The sequence below is a fragment of the Macaca thibetana genome, chromosome 4 (assembly GCF_024542745.1).
Source record: "Macaca thibetana thibetana isolate TM-01 chromosome 4, ASM2454274v1, whole genome shotgun sequence".
Classification (NCBI taxonomy): domain Eukaryota; kingdom Metazoa; phylum Chordata; class Mammalia; order Primates; family Cercopithecidae; genus Macaca; species Macaca thibetana.
The window spans coordinates 119697144-119718260 of record NC_065581.1 but is presented as its reverse complement, the minus strand read 5'-3'; positions in this window follow the sequence as shown (position 1 = coordinate 119718260).

Genomic DNA, 21117 nt, shown 5'->3' with positions numbered 1-21117 from the left:
CTGGAAAGAAGTTTTCTGTGAGACTCCTCGGTGACGTGTGAAATCATCTCACAGAGTTACACTATTCTTTTCATGTACGAAACAATTTCACTGCGAAACATGGAAAGTTTCGTAGTTCTTTTTTTGTGGAATCTCTAAAGGGATACTTTGGATCGCAATGGTGACAAGGAAGTATCCTCAGATAAATACCAGAAAGAAGCTTTCTGAGAAACTGCTTTGTGATGTGTGAAATCTTCTCTCAGAGTTACACCATTCCTTTCATGGAGCAGTTTTTTTAACACTGTGTTCCTGGAATCAGCATTGGGATATTCGGGAACTCATTGAGACCTATGGTGATAAAGCAAATATCCTCAGGTAAAAACTGGAGAGAAGCTTTCTGAGAAACTGCTTTGTGATGGATGAATTCATCTCACAGAGTTACACCATTCTTCTCATTGAGCAGTGTGCTAACACTGTCTTCGTGGAATCTGCAATGGGATATTCAGGGGTGCATTAAGGTCTATGGTGAAAAAAATAAATCCCTGGATATAAACTAGGAAGAAGCTTTCTGAGAACCTGCTTTGTGTTCTGTGAATTCACCTAATAGAATTACATCATTACTTTAATTGAACCATTTGCTAACACTATTTATGTGGAATTTGCATTGGGATATGCGGGAGCGCATTGAGGTCTATGTTGAAAAAGGAAATATCCTCAGATATAAACTATAAAGAAGCCTTCTAAGAAACTGCTTTGGTTGGGTAAATTCATCTCACAGAATTAGGCCATTCCTGTCATGGAAAAATTTGGTAACACTGTTACTGTGGAATCTGAGACGGAAAAATTTGTTGGCATTGAAGCCTATGCTGACAAAGGAAATATCCTCAGATGAAAACTAGAAAGAAGCCTTCTGAGAAACTGCTTTGTGGTGTATGAATTCCTCTCACAGAGTCACACCATTCTTTTTCTGGAGCAGTTCGGTTGCACTGTTTTACGGGATCTGAGGAGGGACATTTTTGATGGTATTGAAGCCTATGGTGGCCACGGAACTATCCACAGGTAAAAACTAGAAAGAAACTTTCTGAGAGACTGCTGTGTGATGTGTGATTTCATCTTAGAGAGTTACACCATTCTTTCATTGAGCAGTTTGCTAACACTGTTTTCGTGAAATCTGCAATTGGATATTCGGGAGTGCATTGGGTCCTATGTCGAAATAGGAAATATCTTCAGATAAAAACTAGAAAGAATCTTTCTGAGACACTGGTTTTTGAGGTGTTCATTCATCTCACAGATACACCTTTCTTTTCACTGTGCAGTTTGCTAACTCTGTTTTGGCGGAATCTGCATTGGGATATTTTGGAGCACTCTGAGGCCTACGGTGAAAAAGGAAATACCCTCAGATAAAAACCAGAGAGAAGCTTTCTGAGAAATTCCTTTGTGATAGGTGAATTAATCTCACAGAGTTACACCATTCTTTTCATGGAGCAGTTTTCTAGCACTGTTCTTGTGGAATCTGAGAAAGCATATTTTGGATCGTATTGAAGCCTATAGTGACAAGACAATGTCCTCAGATAACAATCAGAAAGAACCTTTCTGAGAAACTGCTTTTTGTTATGTGCATTTATCTCACAGAATTATTCCTTTCTTTTCACTGAGCAGTTTGCTAACGCTGTTTTATACAGTGTTATACAACAGATTCATCTTGTTGTACATAAGTTGAAGAACTTTTACATAAGTTGAATAAGTTGTAGAACTTATTCATCTTGCATAAATAAAATTTCATACGTCTTGAAAAACAATTCCCCATTTCTCCCTTCGATAGGCAACCTGCATTCTACTTCTAGTTCCTTTGAGTTTGACTATTTTAGCTACCTTGTATGAGTGGTATTTTATGGTAGTTGTACTTCTGTGACTGGCTTATTTCACTCAACATACCTTCAAGGTGCATTTCTGTCACATATGACAGGATTTTCTTCTTTCTTTTGGCTGAATAAAAAACATTTCATTGTATTCATTGTACGTGTATATCACATCTGCCTTATCCATTCATTTTCTGATGGACATTTAAGTTGTTTTCACATCTTGGCTATTGTGAATAATATTGCAATGAATATGAAAGTGCAGATATTTCTTCAAGATCCTGATTTCAATTCTTTTGGATAAATATACAGAAGCGGGATTGCTGGATTATATGGTAGTTCTATTTTTATCTTATAAGAAAATGCCATATGGTTTTCCATTGAGACATCCTTAGCAGATCAAAGCTATTTGAGATTCATCCTCTTGAGATCCAAGGTCTATCACTTGGTTTTGTTTCTCTGGCCACATATTTCTCTTATCAGGTCCCAAAGAAGCTCTCCATTCGTATTTTTCTATGTTCAGGTGAGATAATTTCTGAACACACATGAGATTCACTTAAAATCATCTCATAGTCTCCCAGCTCTGCTGTGGTGTCCCAAATGTGAATGCCATCAGTCTCTTTGATACTCACTGTTCTCCCATCCCTATCTTGATCCACTATTGTTTTCTGGCCAGCCTTTCAGCTTTAATTTAATCAATAGGCATTGATTGAACTCCTAGTTTATCTTGACATCTAGGTCCTCAGAGAGGTAAGGTTGATTTCTAGTTGAGCTCTTGAAATGTTCCACTTGGTTACAAATTCAATTTCTTTCCCAGAAATTCTTTCACCTTCCTAGGATGCTGCCTTGAGAACAGTAGCTATAATTACAGTCATCACCTGATTTATGATACTTTACTGTCCATCTTCACTATCTCTCAATTTCTAGCCATATGTTGAATTAATGAGAATATGTTAGGAACCACTAACCCTGCATCTTGCAAGTCTTTCACGGTGGCAATAATTTATGTAGTTCTCCAAAGGATAACTTTTCATTAATTATCCTGTTTGTGAAGGACAGTTACCAACTGGCCTCTCTAAGTCTCCATTCTGACTGCCTCCCTGTAGCATTGGACCCTTTGATATCTATCAGCTCAAAACCAATGTCTAGAAATGGTTAAAATGTATTGATATTTTCCTTTTGCCCAGTCACCATGGTAAATGGAGGCAGGTTTCCTTGGAGAAAGCTAAGAAGAGAATACATTGTACAAACACATGGTTTGCCTTTGAATCCTTTGTCAAGGTGACCTGTATTCCCTTCACACAAAGGGCTTGAACCTGTGGACTGGCTCTAGTCTAATTTAGTCAAGACCTATAAATTGTGAGGACTTAATATTTTTTGAATATTTATGTACCCCCAGATTTATATGTTGAAATTCTCACAGCCAAGGTGATACCATTAGGATGTGAGGACTTCAGAAGTCGATTATATCATGGGGACAGAGCCCTCAAGAATAAGATTAGTGCCCTTATAAAAGATGAGTCCCCAGTGAGACCCATCACCATGTGAGGTTAGAGTGAAATCTCTGTGTATGAAGAAGTGGGCCTGTCACCAGACACAGAATCTTTCAGCATCTTGATCTTAGACTTCTCAGTTTCTGGAACTATGTGAAACAAATTTCCATTGTTTATAAGCCATTCAGTCTGTAGTATTCTACTATAGTAGACTAAACAGGCTAAGGATGCCTGAATCTGATCTCTGTTCACAGTAACTAGAAATTATGGTTTACACAGACCAAGTAAGATTTCAGTAAGCTGCCCATTTATTTCAGTTCTAGAAAATTGATCTTAAGCATCACCATAGTTTTCTCTCTAGAAGACAATATTTTAATTCTAGCTTTCAATTCTAGAGATGCCATAATTTACAGTCATTTCCAAGGATGTTTGTTTTTCTCTGATTATTGCTCCAGCCCTGCTACCAACAATACCCATACCCTTCTTATATTTGGCTACTGAGTGGTCTCTATACTGCAAGATCAATCATTCACAACTACTTCAGGGAATCAGTTAATTTCAGTGGAAGTTTTTTCCCACTGTCATTACCTGTCTGTAGAAGGCAGCTAGTGCAGAGCTTTCCAAATATGCAAGTGCTCCCCAGCAATGTACTTTTTAATATTTTGATTAGAGAAAGAATGTCCTTTATGTCAACCTAGTTGACAAAGGTAAGAGTAGATGAGGGGCTTGCTATGATAAATCCACTCAAATGTTTTTGTCAATGGAGCCTTCAAATTTCTTTATATTAGGATTTCTGAACCTTGGTACTATTGATAATTTTGGAGCAAATTATTCTTTTCTGAGAGAGGCTGTCAAGTGCAGTATGGATGGTTTAACAGCATCTCTGGTCTTTACTCAGCAGTTCTTGTTAGTTATGAGAACCAAAAAAATCTCAAGAAATTGGCAAATATCACTTGAGGAGGGAGGGTAAAATTTCTCCTACTCAAGAAACACTGCTCTATATTATTGAAGGAAATGTGGTTGACTCTAGTCAGACAATTATAACTGTTATAGTATTTATCTATCTAAAAATACATGTATCTTCAGCTAACACACTGGATCCACTGTTTCTAGTAAATGTACATATATCAATAAATTTGACTTGATGCATTTTGATTTTTCCTGATCTAGTACCCTCAGAATTCCTTGCCAGCATACTTTCCACATTGTTCCAAATGCTGTTGAGAGAATCCTTCAGTTATTTCACTTTATAATCTGTATCTCCTTGGCTTTGACTCTGAGCTCACGTCTCTTGGGTTTGCTGGTATCTGACTCAGTTATAGAACCCAGAGGCAATATGGGGTCGTAGGACAGTTCTCAAGAAATACCAACACTCCTTTGCAAGATAACTGTTTCTAGTGAAGTGAAAGAGATATTCCATTCTCATTAAATATCCACATACTCCACCACATTTTTCAGACTCCTTCCAATTACTGTGAGCCATGTGACTAACCCTGGAAAATGTGCTTTGAAGAGAAATAGTATGTGACACTTTTTAGCTGAGGCATGTAAGAACAGGTTTGGGACCCTCTTCTTCTCTTTCTCACTGTGAAAACTCCAGTTCAGCTCTGAGGTGACTGAGCTTCAGTCAATAGATAGAAACAGAGATCCTTGCTTATTTTCATTGGACATGTAGCAGGAGACAGAAACACACTTTTGTTAGGTTTGGTATTTCAGCACAGACCATCCTATTCTAATTAATCCAGTAAGGTCATTAGAGAGTTTTCTATTATAGGGATGGTGGCTTAATTAGATAGGAGAGATGACTTGCTTCTTCTATCAAAAGAGAGTTAGTAGGTATTTGATTCCTAAATCTACAGTTTATAATTTAAGTAAGTACTTCATCACTTGCATGTCATGAATGATCGATATTCATATTTTTGTTATTAAGGAAGTCATTACTGCAACCAACTTTAACCAGGTTAGATAAGTAATTCCAGCCATTGAAACTTGAGAGTTTGCTCCTGAAATCACTTTTCTGTAATAATTTATTTTCTACTGGTAAGATAGTAGTAAGCTTGCTGGATCTAATAGTTCTATTTTCAGTTCTTTCAGATATCGCCATAATATTTTCCATAAAGTTTGAACTAATTTACATTCCCACCAATGGTGTATGAGCATTCCCTTTTCACTGCATTCATGCAAATTTTTTTTGACTGTTTAGTAATAGCCATTCTGATTGGTGTAACAGTGTGGTTTTAATTTGCATTTCTGTGATGAATATTTATGTTGAACATTTTTTCATGGGTTTTCGGCCACTTATATTTCTTCTTTTGAGAAATGTCTGTTCATGTCCTTTGCCAAGTTTTTAATGAAATTGTCTGTTTTTTTCTTGTTGAGTTGTTTGAGTTTCTTGTAGACTCAGGATATTAACCCTTTGTTGGAGGCATAATTTGTCAATATTTTCTCTAATTCTGAAGGTTGTCTTTTTATGCTGTTGATTATTTCTTTTGCTGTGCAGATACTTTTTAGTTTGATTAAATCCCATTTGTCTATTTTTGTTTTTGTTGTGTTTGTTTTTGCGGTCTTCATCATAAATTATTTGCCTAGGCCAAAGTCCAGAAGAGTTTTTCCTAGATTCCAGAATTTTTGTAGTTTCAGGTCTTGTATTTAGTTATTTAATACTTCTTGAGTTAAGTTTTGTATATGGTGAGAGAGAGTGGTCCAGTCTCATTCTTCTTCAAGTGGCTAGCCAGTATTCCCAGCACCATTTATTGATTAGGGAGCTATTTCCCCATTGTTTATTTTTGTTGGTTTTATTGAAGATCAGTTGGTTGTAAGTATGTGGCTTTCTTTCTGGGGTCTATCTTTTTTTTTTTTTTTTTTTTTTTTTTGAGATGGAGTCTCACTCTGTTGCTAAGGCTGGAGTGCAGTGGTGCAGTCTTGTCTCACTGCAACCTCCGTCTCCTGGGTTCAAGCAATTCTCTGCCTCAGTCTCCTGAGTAGCTGGGATTACAAGTGCCCACCATCACAGCCAGCTAATTTATATGTTCTTAGAAGAGACAGGGTTTCACCATCTTGGCCAGACTGGTCTTGAACTCCTGACCTCATGGTCCACATGCCTTGGCCTCCCAAAGTGCTGGGATTACAGGTGTGAGCCACCATACCTGGCCTGGGGTCTCTATTCTGTTCCATTGATCTATGTGTCTATTTTCATACCAGTAGCATGGTATTTTAGTTGCTGTAGAGTAGGAGTAAAATTGAAAGCCAGTCAAGGTAATGTCTTCAGATTTGTTCTTTTTGCTTAGGAGTACTTTGGCGATTCAGGCTATTTTTTGGTTTTATATGTACGTTAGGAAATTTTTTCTCATTCTGTGGAAAATGAGATTGATAATTTGACAGGAACTGCATTGAATCTGTAGATACACTGGGCAATATGGTCATTTGAGTGATATTGAGTCTTAACAATCTATGAGCATGGGATGTTTTCCCATTTATTTGTGTCATCCACAATTTCTCTCATCAGCGTTTTGTAGTTCTCTTTGTGGAGATCTTTCACTTTCTTGATTAGATGTATTCGTTTGTACTTAATGTTTTATCTGGCTGTTGTAAATGGGATTATGTTCTTGATTTGGCTCTCGGCTTGAATGTTAGTGGCAGATAGAAATGCTACGATTTTGCAAATTTATTTTGTATCTTGAGACTTCACTGAAGTTTCTAATCAGATCTGGGAATGTTCCAGAGGAGTCTTTAGGATTTTCTAGGTATATGATCATGTTATCAGTGAATAATAATTTGACTTCTTTTCCAATCTGAATGCCTTTTATTTCTTTCTCTTGCATGATAGTTCTGGCTAGGGCTTCCACTACTATTATTGAATAGGAGTGGTGAGAATGGACATCTTTGTCTCATGTCACTTCTTAGGGGACAAGAACTGGAGCTTGCTTTCAACTTTTCCCCATTCAGTATTATGCTAACTGTGGGTTTGTTACATATGGCTCTTTTATTTTGAGATACATTCCGTCTATGCCTAGTTTGTTAAGGGTTTTTATCATGAAGGGATGTTGGATTTTATCAAATGCTGTTCTGTGTCTATTGAGATGATCATATGGTTTTATAATTAGTCCTGTTTATGTGGCAGATTATATTTATAATATATATGTATGTTGAATCATCCTTGCACCCTAGGAATAAAGCCCACTTGAGTTATTTTTTTGATGTGCTGCTTGATTCAGTTTGCTGGTATATTGCTGAGGATTTTTCGGCCAGTGTTCATTAGGGATATTTGCCTGTTGTTTTCTGTTTTTTTGTTTGTTTGTTTTGTTTTGTTTTGTTTTGATTTGGTATGGTTTTTTGCTATCTTTTTGCATTATTTTGATGTTAGGATGATACTAGTTTTGTAGAATGAATTAGGGAGGAATCCCCGTTCCTCAAGTTTTGGAATATAAATTGGTACCAGATCTTCATAGATCTGGTGGAATTTAGCTGTGAACCCATTTGGTCTGGGGCCTTTTTTGATTGGTAGGTGTTTTATTACAGATTCAATTTCATTACTCATTATTGGTGTATTCTGGATTTCTATTTCTTCCTGATTCAGCCATGGGAGGTTGTGTGTTTCCAGGAATTTATCCATTTTCTCTAGATTTTCTAGTCTGTGCACATAAACATGTTCATAGTAGTCTCTGTACATCTTTTGTATTTCTATTGGAGAGGTTGTAACGTCACCTTTGTCGTTTCTGGTTGTGGTCATTTGAATGTTCTTTTTTTTCCGTTAATCTAGCTAGCGGTCTATCAATCTTGTTTATCCTTTCAAAGGACAACTTTTCACTTTGTTGATCATTTTGGTCTGAATTTCGTTTAGTTCTGCTCTAATTTTAGTTGTTTCTGTTCTGCTAGCTTTGGATTTAGTTTTGTTGGTTTTATTTTTTTGTTTGGTTGGTTTTTTTAAATTCCGTTAGATGCAAGGTTAGGTTGTTCATTTGAAATCCTTCTATCTTCTTGATGTAGGCATTAAACACTATAAATATTCCCTTTAACACTGTTTTTGTCATGTCTCAGAGGTTTTGGTATGTTGTGTCTCCATTTTTATTTGTTTCAAATAATTTTTCATTTCTTCCTTAATTTCATTGCTTACTGAAAAATTATTCATGAATAAGTGGTTTATTTTCCATGTATTTATGTAGTTTTGAGAGTTCTTATGGTATGGATTTCTATTTGTGTTCCATTGTGGTTGGAGATTATGGTTGGTATCATTGTGATTTTTTTGAGTTTATGGGGACTTGCTTTATGGTTTAGCATGTGATCAATCTTAGAGTATGTTCCATACACAGATGAAAAGAACGTATATTCTGTGTTTTTTGGGGTGCAGTATTCTGTTAAAAGTCTATTAGGTCTAGTTGGTCAAGTGTTGAATTTACCTCCAGAATTTGTTAGTTTTCTGTCTCAATGAGATGTCAAATACTGTAAGTGGGGTGTTGAAGCCCACCACTATTATTGTGTGGCTGTGTAAGTCATTTTTATAAGTTCAGAAATAATTGTTTTGTGAATCTGGGTGCTCCAATGTTGAGTAAACATCTATTTAAGACAGTGAAATCTTCTTGTTGAATGGAACTCTTTATTATTATGTAATGCCATTTTTTGTCATTTTTCATTGTTTTTTATTTAAAATATATTTTATATGATACAAGAATAGTGACATTTGCTACTTTTTGTTTTCCATTTGGATGATAGACCTTTCTCCATCCCTTTACTTTGAGCGTATGGGTGAGATCGGTACATGTGAGATAGGTCTCTTAAAAACAGCAAAATAATGAATCTTGTTTTCTTAAATCCAGTTTGCCAGTGTGTGTCTTTTATGTGGGGTATTAGACCATTTATAGTCAAGGTTAATATTGATATAGGAGTTTTCTTCCTTTTGTAGTACTGTTAGCTAATTGATTTGTAGTCTTGATTATGTAGTTGCTTTATGGGTCCATAAGCTATGTGCTTCTGTGTGCTTTTGTGGTAGCAAACATTTTTCATTTCCATGTTTAGCACTCCCTTAAGCATCTCTTATAGGGCCAGTCTAGTGGTAACAAATTCCCTTAGTGATTTCTTGTCTGGGAAAGACTTTATTTGTACTTTGTTTATGAAGCTTAGTTGGTGGAATATGAAATTCTTGACTGGGATTTCTTTTCTTCAAAAATGTTAAAAATGGGCGCTCAGTCCTTTCTGGCTTGTAAGATTTCTGCTGAAAGTCTGTGTTAGTCTGATGGGTTCCCTTTAAGAATAATATGGCCATTTTCTTTATCTGTCTTTAAGATTTTTTTTTGCATTGACCTTGGATAGTCTGCTGACTATATACCTTGGTGATGTTCATCTTGAATAGCAACTCTCTGGACTTCTCTGGACTTCTTGTATCTCCATATTGACCTCTCTAGCCAGATTAGAGACATTTTCCTGAATTATATTCTCAAATATGTTTTCCAGATTGCTTACTTTTCTTCTCTCTCTCAAGAATGTCAACAAGTCATAGGTTTCATTGCTTTACATAATCCTATATTTCTCAAAATCTTTGATTTTTTTAAATTTTTTTCTTCATTTTTGTCTGACTTGGTTGATTTGAAGGACTAGTCTGTGAAATTTTTTTCCTCTGCTTTGTCAAGTCTGTTGTTAATTCTTTCAACTGTAGTTTGAAATTCCTTTAGTAAATGTTCCAATTCCAGAAGTTGTTTGGTTCTTTCTTAATATAACTATGTGATATTTCAAGGCTTTGATCATTTTGCTGGCTTCTTTGTGTTGGATTTGAACTTATCTTTTGTATCTTGTTGAGTTTCTTTGCCATCCACATTTTGAATTCTATATCTTTCATTTCAGACATTTCATTCTGGTAAGGATCATTACTAAGAAGCTAGTACAATCCTTTGGAAGTGATAAAACACTGTGGATTTTTGTATTGCCAGAGTTCTTATACTGGTTCCTTCTCATCTGAGGGAGCTGACATTTCTTTTTATTTCTTTTTACTTTGCTGTTGTTTTGATGGGGAGTGTTGATTTTTTATTCCCCCCCCCCCCCTCCACTGAAGGTATGACTGTGTTGTTTATTGTGTATCATTGATTTGCCTTGTTTCTGGGTGCTTTCAGAGGACCAAGATTCTGTAAGGACTCCTTGGTTGCAGATATGCAGTGGCTTTCTCAAGTTTATTGTTGTAGAGATTTACTTTTATTTGGAGGTGTAATTCACACTTCAGGCCAGTAGATGATACTGAGAAGTCAGAGAAAGCAATAAGCTCTTTGCATGTGTTTACCCTTAGCATGGGCAGAAACAATGGAGAAGCATGAAAAGCACCCTCCCTCAGCTCATGCTCACTTTGGTGGGGGTGGAGCCAATGGAGAAGCCCAGGAAGTGGCCTCTGTCTGTCCACACTCTCAGGCCCCACCTGGAAGTCCTTTTGTCATGTCAACAGCAGTACACTGAAGAGGAAAACTGGGGGTGGGTGATGAACTCTATGTTCATTTCCAGGCTTTGGTGGTGCTGCCTTCTGTGGTTGGCACCATGCTCAACTTTTCTTTGACTCAAGAGGGCTTTGGCAGACTATGCACCTCTCTCCCTTAGGGCCACTTAATATTGAGGGTTAGATCTCCAAAAAAGTGGGGTCTATCTCCCTCCTGTTCCTTGGAGCTAGTGGGGCACTGTCTCCCCATTGACCAAGGGAGCAGGCTGGGGCACCCACCAATGACACACACAGACCGTCCCTAGATTGCATAGCTGTCCCTGCCTGCAAGTCTTGCCCTCCAGGAGAATCCTCAGCTTCAACAACTCTCCTCCCATTCTAGTCTTGGGTGAGAGAGAGCCTAATTCTAACATCTACTGCTGGGACACTCTCCACACTCACCACTCATTTGGGAAGTGGGAGCCCTTCTCCTGCTCCAGTGCTAGAGTCCCAGTCTCTGGCCCAAAATTAAATGCCTGCTGTGGCCACTGCTTCCAGGTTGCAAAACAATGACTCACTTTGTATAAGCCTGGTTGGAAAATGGCATCCTCCTCTTGGTCCTGTGTATGGGACAATGTAGTTTTTTCCCAGTGTCTCCCTCTCTCCATCTCTCAGTCTTTCCCCAAATGTTAGCTCTAGGGCTTGAGAGAAACAGGGTGCCCTCCCTTGGCACATATCCATAGTGGAAATGTGAATCACCAAGGGAGACTGACTGCCCCTCCCACACATTTTATCAGCTGAATGCTGTCAGAAGGGCTGCTTACTGATTTTCTCCTCCCCAGAGTATGGGGTGTCCTTTGCTATTCCTGCAAATTTTCACCTTTCTTTTTGAATTAAAACTCAGAATTGATTTTTACACACTATGTTACTGTTTCCCAGTGGCCGATGCATCCTAAAAGTCTTTTTATCACCATCTTGGGAAAAGAAAAGGTTTTCTTTCTTTTAAAAAATTGAATCGAGATAACCAAGGTGAAATAAAAATGCATACCTTGCAGCAAAAAAAAAAAAAAAATGAAGTATTTGATTTTTTTTACTAGTGATTTAAAATCTCATCTCTGTTTCTTTAAAACCACATTCTTGGCTGGGTGTGGTGGCTCATGCTTATAAACTGAGATTATAATCTCAGCACTTTGGAGGCGGAAAATGTCTGTATATTTAACAAGCTCAACAATTTCATATGCCAGGCACATGTTGACTGCTTAAGGATGGCCCAGATGCTCTTCATGGTGTTCGCAGGAAGCATCCTGGACCCTATTTGCTTGTTTCTCATCTATTCTCTCTTATCTTGTTTCACAAAATCAGGAACTGAAGAGTGGGCCAATCTGAAACAAGATCAGAAATTGGCTAGTCAATGTGGCCTCCTTGGCTTCAGCAATCCTAATTAGATCCAAGGACTGAAGCTGGAGTTTGGGCCATGCCCTCTAGGCCTGCTTACTGCCAGCTCAGAATTTGTATGACCCAGATACAACCCCTGTTGACAGGATGACTTATTTTCTTCATATTTTCTTTTCCATATGCTTGATCTGATATTATATATTCCATTTGGAAACTCTTTTTTACTCTTTCTCAACATAAGTACTTTGCATTGCTAGTGCATTTTTAATTCAAACATTATATATATAACTGTATACCATTCTATCTTGTGTATATATAATAATTTACCTTACCTTTCCTTTGCTCTGTTTCTACTTTTATGAATCATAGAGTAATGAACACTGTCATGTCTAAGGCTTCTGTTTTCCTTAGGATTATTTCTTTGAGCAAAAATGCCAGGAGTGGAATTCCTGGATGAAAAGATAAGGTTGTTGATAATTATTGCAGAGGTTATTTAATAATTTATATGCCAATATCACTGATTAGCTTTCCTTCTTAATACTATATGGACTTCATTTAAAAACAAAAATAAACATTATACACCATGATCTGCTATAACACAAATCAACTATGCTCCCTACACCAAAGGAAACTCTAGTATGAAGTCCTTTGACACAGGGGCTGTCTCTTTTTTCCCATCATTTCTTGACAGTAGATTACCAATTGTAAGTAATACCACTCAGAGGGGCTGCATTTCAGAGTGGGGTTCAAAGCTAGCCAACTCCTAGTGTGATGCCCTTTTTGGAGGGCTTTCTGTCCAAGTAATTCCATCTCATTCATGTTCAATCTACTAGGAACTTGTACTAGAATTTTGGAAATGATTTGTCATTAGCGATAAATAGTTTAAAATATTTAAAAGCAAAGTGGCACTATTAAATTTTAACTTTTTTCATTAATTATTTCTTACTACACATGTTAATAGGAGAAAAAGTTTAATCTTGGTGATGCATTATAGTTTTTATTAAGTAAATAATCACATTCCTTAATCTTTCAGTGACATATATGGTACTAAAGTGGTATTGACTGAATCTCACTTTATATTAATTCATACACTAGTTTTAGCTTGACACAGATATACAACTAATACTTTGCTTTTAAAAAAATAAGTGTAGGGATTTTCTTTTGTTTTGTTTTACAGGAAGTTACTGGGAGAGCTGGTGAAATATGAATAGGTCTGCAGATCTGACAATATTACTGAATAATATTGTTAATATCTTAATTTTAAAATACAGTGGTTATGTAGGTGGTAGTGGGACATCCTAGATTCATGGCTGCAACTTACTCTTACATGGTTCAGGAAAAAAATTGTATGCATATATACATACATATCCGTGTGTGTATGTGTGTGTATGTAAGAGAGAGAAAAATAAAGCACACATATGAAAATGTTAACTGTTGGGAGATCTGGATGAACAGAAATTCTATGTACCATTCATGCACCTTTTCTATAAGTCTGAAATTATTTCAAGATTAAAAAATCATAAAAATAAATAATAAATAGACCTGAAAAGAATCCTTTTACATTAAAGCTTTCCTCTATACACATTTTGTATCATAGCAATGCTAGCATTTATTTAATAATTTTAATAGAAAGGACAGATGATAGTCTGCAGATTAGCATTTTCATTTATAAACCTTGTGCTATGCTGGTTATAGAAGCATCACTAAAAACATTTAAATGGATTGTGGCAAAGCTAAAGCTAAAATTAATTGTTCTTTCATTTAGAAACTGTCCTCTGCAAATTAATTATGTATTCAAAATAATCTTAATGTGTACTCATAATGAATATTATCATGAATCTGCATTAAAATCATTGTTCAATTCAATGTAATAATTATTCAGTGAAAGCCTGAAGATTCCAAAATATTAATTTTCTTATTGATTTGCACATCCAGTTTGTATCAAACAAATATATTAATAGTCATTATTTATTTAGAATTCATTGACTTTTATTAAGCACTTCTAATTTGCTAAATACTATGTACATACATGATAGGAGACAGTCACTGTTTTTTTTCAAGTTGCTTTCCTAAGACTGAATAACAACATCTTGAGCAAGGGTGCCAGGTTTTAATAAGCTGCCACTCCTCCTCCTTTTTCCAGATGAGGAGGAGAGGACAGCTGATATGTGCTGTTTGGGGATGTGGGAAGAGAATGCAGGTGAGTGAGCATGCACCTCCTCCTAGTGAGCAGCTTCCTCAGCTGCCTGTCATCTCCTCTTCAGGAAAGTCATTTATTTGGGGGCTGTGCAGTCATTCAGAGGACACTGTTCTGTGGCTCACTTTGGGATGACTTTGCTGAGGCAAGGAATTCTGGAAATTAAGCAGGCTGTGTTTGGCCTTGGCCAGAGCTGTATGGCAGATGGAAGCCATGGGAGGGAGTCAAGAAGCCTGGCTGGGTTCAGTTTAGCTGGCAACCCAGGACAGCAAGAAGATGCGCAGATGTCAGAGAATTCCCATTTCTTTCTTCTGAAAAATCTCCTTCACTGTTGCCTTTCCTTTAATGGACCTCCAAAGGTTTAGCTATGTGCTTTATACCACTTTCAAACTCTTACCTCTGCCTGTGCTCATGCCTTTGTTTTTTTGCTTAAGAGTGTCTCTCCCAGTGCCCAGATAATAAAAGCTCCCTTTCACTCTTTTGTTTAAGGGCAAGAGTTTAGAGGTTAGCTGTTTAAGGTCCAATTCCAGACTCTTCCTTTTACTCCAGCACTAAGAATTTGGACAAGTATTTAAAGACTTCCAGTCTAAGCCTTCACATATGTAAAATGAGAATAATAATGACAATTGTCACCTCTACCTGTGTCTATCCCTATCCTCTTTTAGATTTTGGCCTCGGGATTCTGGATTACTTAAAATAAAGTAAGACAGAAATGATTGGGATTATCTCCCTAACCTTAATATATCTCAAAAAAGATGGCAGATGGGTGATGACTGGTGCAAGTACACACAGAAAAGAAAAATTTCATAAGCATTGAATAGTTATGTTACTAATTAGTGGGACAATCTTTGTAACTCCTTCTTCCCCCACTTCTGCCCAATATGTAATAACAGCATGCTCTGAATAATTGTACTCAAATAAGAAATTACTCCTCCAAAGTTTCTGACTGAAGCTCAGGTTTGTGCTTTGGGACACACAAGTTTACCAGTTACATCAATTGTATACCAGGGGAATGGAAGCAATGGCACTGAGATCCACCAGGTGGCCACAAAATACTACAGACAGGAAAGATTCAGGAAATAGAATAATTAATTGGGACAACCAGAAGGACAAGAGTAACAAACGCATTCAAGGCTTCTCCACCTTGAAAAAATTTAGGGCCACTCAGTTTGTATTTTACACAGCCTTCTGTGATGCCCCTAAGATTATTGCCAGACCCACAATTTGGGCACAAAGAAAAATTCCAAAGTTTTTACTGTCCATCAGGTTTCTTCCAAATACATTTTAGTATTATAATTTTTGTGATTATGACTCAGTAGCAGCAGAGGTTTTAATCTTCATAGCACTAAACTCTTCAACATTTGCTTGTAAAAGTTGAGTGTGAAAGGGTAAAAGTCCTCTCTCATCTCTCCTCTCCCCTCCTCTCCTCTCCTCTCCTCTCCTCTCCTCTCCTCTCCTCTCCTCTCCTCTCCTCTCCTCTCCTCTCCTCTCTTCTCCACAGTGTCTGGTACATTGTGAGTGTTCAGAAAATGTTAGTTGGCATTATTACAAATATTATATGTGTCATTGAATACTGACACACAGGGAATAAAACTCCTTTAAATGCTTGATGAGTTTGACTAGTCAAATTATTCTAGAATCTTCACTTTATACTCTTACCAGTAAATAGAATCTACACATCAAACCTACCTGATATTTCCCACAAACCAAACCTGAGGACATTTGCTACAAGGGAGAGAGCTGGTCAAGACAAGCTGTGTGAACAAGTAATTTTTGAAGACAATTTCCAGATCTGCACTTAACTCAGCTATAGTTGAAGGTCATTTTCTCCCAGGTCAGAGAGAAATCTGTTAATTCTGCTCATTCTTAGAAGGTAAGAATCTGATTCTATGGGAACACAGTGGGGGAGCTTCATAAATATATTTAATATAAGGTCTGTGGGTCTCAAGAGCCATATGTTTGTTCATATAAGCAAATTTGGTGTTGCAGAAACAGGAACTCTCAAGAAAAAAACCTGATTCTCCTCTTTTCCCTTTGTCTACTTATGGGGATAGATCAGGAGGGGGATTGTCAGGAGCCTTCTGTGTCCTTGCTGGTGGACAGCTCTGCTCCACATGTCTGAGTGACCAAGTGCAGTTACAATTGGATGCTGAGGTAAAGAATTAGCTACTAACTGCTTAGATTGTGAGGCTGAAGATACAACTTCCAAGTAGTTTCCTTTTTGCAGTTTTCTCACCTCTACTGGGACGACAATATCAAAAAGCAAGCTGTAGAAAATCAAACAAGGAAGAATTTACATGTTCTGGAACCAAGACTCTGTCACTTCTACTTTGTTTATGTCACTCAAACAGCTTTGATGAAGGATGTTTTGATGACTCTCTCTCTAAATAGTTGGAACATCCATATAAATAATTGTTCTATAGCTTTCAAGAAAATTCTGTCATATTGGCTCACAAATTCTTTTTACCCAGCTCTAATTACATAAATTGTGATACAAGCAGATATCTGTTATACCAAAGTCTATTTCATTTGGGAACTATAATTTTTCTGAGTTCAAATGTCAGTGGGCTAAAAACACACACACACACACACACACACACACACATCTTTTGATGTTACAAAGAAACATTTTTATGTTGTCAGGATATGAGCAGAAAGGCAATCATCAATCAGGCTTCTTCACCGTCATGCTCCAGGAACAGAAAAAAAGATGCAGAAGAGAGATCACACTACAGGCATCCTTAATGTAACTCTTTATCTTGGTTAAATTAGTTCATTTTTCCAAAATACACACTTGCATTAGTGACTCCCTTACAACCATGACAGAGACAATAACATATAAAAAGTTTTTCTCTGCAGAATTTTATTTGATCTTTTTAAAACAGTAATAAAATTGGTAGAGTATTAGCAATGGTCATCCATTAGGCAAGACTCCTGTCTAAAAGCCATTGTGCTAGCACCCATTCATTAATTTGCTCACTCATGCATGAATAAAATAGTATTTCTGAGTATTTACTATGTGCCAGAATTCTGCTCATACAGAGCAATGATTAGAAATGAACTTGAATGCTGCCCTTAAGAAACATACAGTCTAGTTGAAGAGGTAGACATTAATTAATTAATGGCAAAAGGTGATAATTATAAGCCAAGATAAACTTATGAGTTGAAAGTATAAGAAGTATAAGAATATATAGAAGTACTAAGGAGGATTACTTCAGGAAATGAATTTTGAACTTAATCTAAATAACAGATAGGGCAGAATAGATAAAATGAACAGAATGAATTAGGAAAAAACATATAATGTGGTTTGATTCTAAAAAACATCAACTTAATTGGATCTCAGGGAGAGAGGAGGCATAGAGTTAGATGAGAAATAATGTAGATGCAAGATGCCAGGTTGTGAAAAGCCATGTATGCCCTGTTAACTTTTTTCTTCATCTTGAGTGAGAGCATTATACATTTTATTCAGAAATGACCCATGATCAGACTTGTATTTTTGAAAGTTTAGTCTGGTTATAGTGTGAAGAATCATCAGGAATGGTCAAAAGTGGATGAGAGAGACCAATTGGGAGGCATTCTGCAGCCAGTTGTCTGTCGAAGAAAAGATTGGAGTTTGAAACTAGTGCTTGGTGGAGGGAATAGAGAGAAATTTACAGATTTTTAAAAGATATTTAAAAGATAAAGTTCACACTCTTCAAAATAGTCAAGATATGAAAACAACCTTGGTATCCATTAGTAAATGAGTGGATAAAGAAACTCTGATGGAGTGGGCCCAAGTTGACTGACTAGAAGCAGCTATGGTGCATGGCACTCACAGAGAGGAACAAAAGGGGCAGGAAAATACAGCACCTTCTACTGAAACATTCAGGTACTTGCACTGGGACAGATCAAGGAAACAGTTCAACCCAGGGAGAATGGAGAAAAACAGGGCAGAGTGACAGCCCATGCAAGAGTGACACAGAGCCAAGGGAACCTCCCCTACCCAGGGAAGTGGTGAGTGAATGTGCGACCCCGGGACACCATGATTCTCCCACAGACTTTTGCAACTCTCGGGTCAGGAGATACCCTCATGAACCCACTCCACCAGGGCCTTCGGTCTGACACATAGAGCTGTGTGAAGTCTCAGCAGAGCAGCTACTCAGGTGTGCACAGAGTCTCAGGAGCTTTACATACTCTGGCACCAGGATCCCTGGTAAAAGTGACTGCAACTCAGACATGGCAGGCAGTCCACACGTACCCCTAGGAAAGGGGTGGAATCCAGGGGTCAAAGCAGTATTGGTCTGAGGGCCCCACTTCCATGGTGCCTCACAGAATAAGACCCATTGGCTTGGAATTTCAGCCAGCCCCTAGCAATAGTGTTGTGCCTTCCCAGGACAAGTTGGTGTTCCTGAGGGGAGGGGTGGGCCACTATCTTTGCTGTTTGAATGACCCAGCTGTTCCAGACTGTAGGCTTCAGAGAGTCCAAACTGACTGGGGTGAGAAGGGATCCCCCAGCACAGCACAGCTGCTCTACAAAAATTTGGCCAGACTGTTTCTTTAAGCAGGATCTCAATCTATTCCTCATCTCTGGGCAGGACCTCCAAACTGGGGCCTACAGCCACCCCTGCCTGTGTTCTCCTGTAGACAGAGTTTTGATTCCTCTTTGAGATGAAGTACCTGGGAGGAGAAGAGGGCCATATTTTTGCTGTTCCAGCCTGCTGGCTTTGGCAATCCCAAGCTTACTGGGTCAGAAGCAATACCCCAGTAAGGCAAAGCTGCTCTACAAAAGTGTGGACAGAGTGATTCCTTAAGCAGGTCTCTGATCTATTACCCCTCACTGGGCAGGACTTCCTGAGGCCTCCAGCCAGTTGGGTCAATGTTCTTGGGGCAACTGAGGTTTGAAAACTTCCTGGGACAGACTCCTAGAAGAAAGAGTGACTGCCATCTTTGCTGTTTCAGCAACTTAGCTGTTCCAGCCTCCACGCTTTGGATAGCCCAGACTGACCACAGGCAGAAGCAATACCCTAGCACAGCACAGTTGCTCTAGGAAAGCATGGCTAGATCGCTTCCTTAAATGGATCCCTGATCTCATTCCTCCTGACTGTGTGAGACCTCCTAATCAGGGTCTCCAGCCACTTCCTACAGGTGCATTTGGGCTGGCAACATGTATGTACCCCGCCCTGGGATGGAGCTCCCAGAGAAAGGGGCAGGCTGCCACTTTGCTGCTTTGCAGCCTTCATTGGTGATATCTCCAGGTACTGGAAAATTCGAGGCAACTAGGGACTGGAGCAGATGCCCAACAAACCTCAGCAGCCCTATGGAAAAGCATCCAGATTATTAAAAGAGAACAAACAACAAACCCAAAACCTCATCCAAAGGTTAGCAACCCCAAAGATTGATGGTAGATAAGTTCACAAATATGCAAAAGAATGTGCTCCTTTAGATCAAGAATGCCAAAGTTCAAAAAGCCAGAGTGCTCTTTCATCCAAATGATCACACTACCTCTTCAGCAAAGGTTCAGAACCTGCTGAAGCTAAGATGGCTGCAATGACAGAAGTAGAAATCAGCATATGGATAGGAATGATCTTCACTGAGCTAAAGGAGCACATTATAACTCAATGCAGGGAAGCTAAAAAACATGATAAAACATTGCAGGAACTGACAGTAAAAATAACCAGTATAGTGAAGAACATAATCCATCTGATAGAGCTGAAAAACACAGTACAAGAATTTCACAATGCAATCACAAGTATTAATAGCAGAATAGAACAAGCAGAGAAAATAATCTCAAAGCTTGAAGACTGTCTTTCTGAAATAAGACTGGCAGACAAGAACAGAATAAAGAATGAAAAGGAATGAACAAAAACACTGAGAATTGTAGGATTATATAGAGACTGAATCTACAACTGATTGGTGTACCTCAAAGAGATGGAGTGAATAGAACCAATTTGGAAAACTTACTTCAGGATATCATCCATAAGAACTCCTCCAACCTAGCTAGACAGGCCAAGATTCAAATTCAGGAAATGCAGAGTAAGGAAACGCAGGAAATTAAGGAAATGCCTAGTAAGGTACTCCACTAGAAGATCATCCCCAAGACTCATAATTATCAGATTCGTCAGGGTCAAAATGAAAGAAAAAATGGTAAGGGCATCCTGAGAGAAAGGCCAGATTACCTACAAAGGGAAGCCCATCAGACTAACAGCAAACCTCTCAGTGGAAACCCTACAAACTAGAAGAGATTGGAGGCCAATATTCAACATTCTTAAAGAAAAGAAATGCCAATCCAGAATTTCATATCTGGTCAAATTAAGCTTCAAAAGTGAAAAAGAAATAAGATCCTTTCCAGACAAGCAAATGCTGAGAGAGTTGATAAGCTCCAGACATGCCCTACAAAAGCTCCTAAAGGAAGCACTAAATATGGAAAGGAAAAACCTTTACCAGTAGTTATAAGAACACACTGGAGTACACAGACCAGTGACACTATAAAGCAGCCATATAGGCCATGTGTGGTGGCTTATGCCTGTAATCCCAACACTTTGGGAGGCTGAGGCAGGCAGATCATGAGGCCAGGAGTTCAGGACCAACCTGGCCTATATGGTGAAACCCCATCTCTACTAAAAATACAAAAATTAGCTGGGTGTGGTGGCACATGCCTGTATCCCAGCTACTTGGGAGGCTGAAGCATGAGAATTGCTTGAACCTGGGAGGCGGAGGTTGAAGTGAGCTGAGATTGTGTCATTGCACTCCAGCCTGGATGACAGATCGAGATTCCATCTAAAAATAAATATATCAATAAATAAATAAAGCAGCCACATAAGCAAG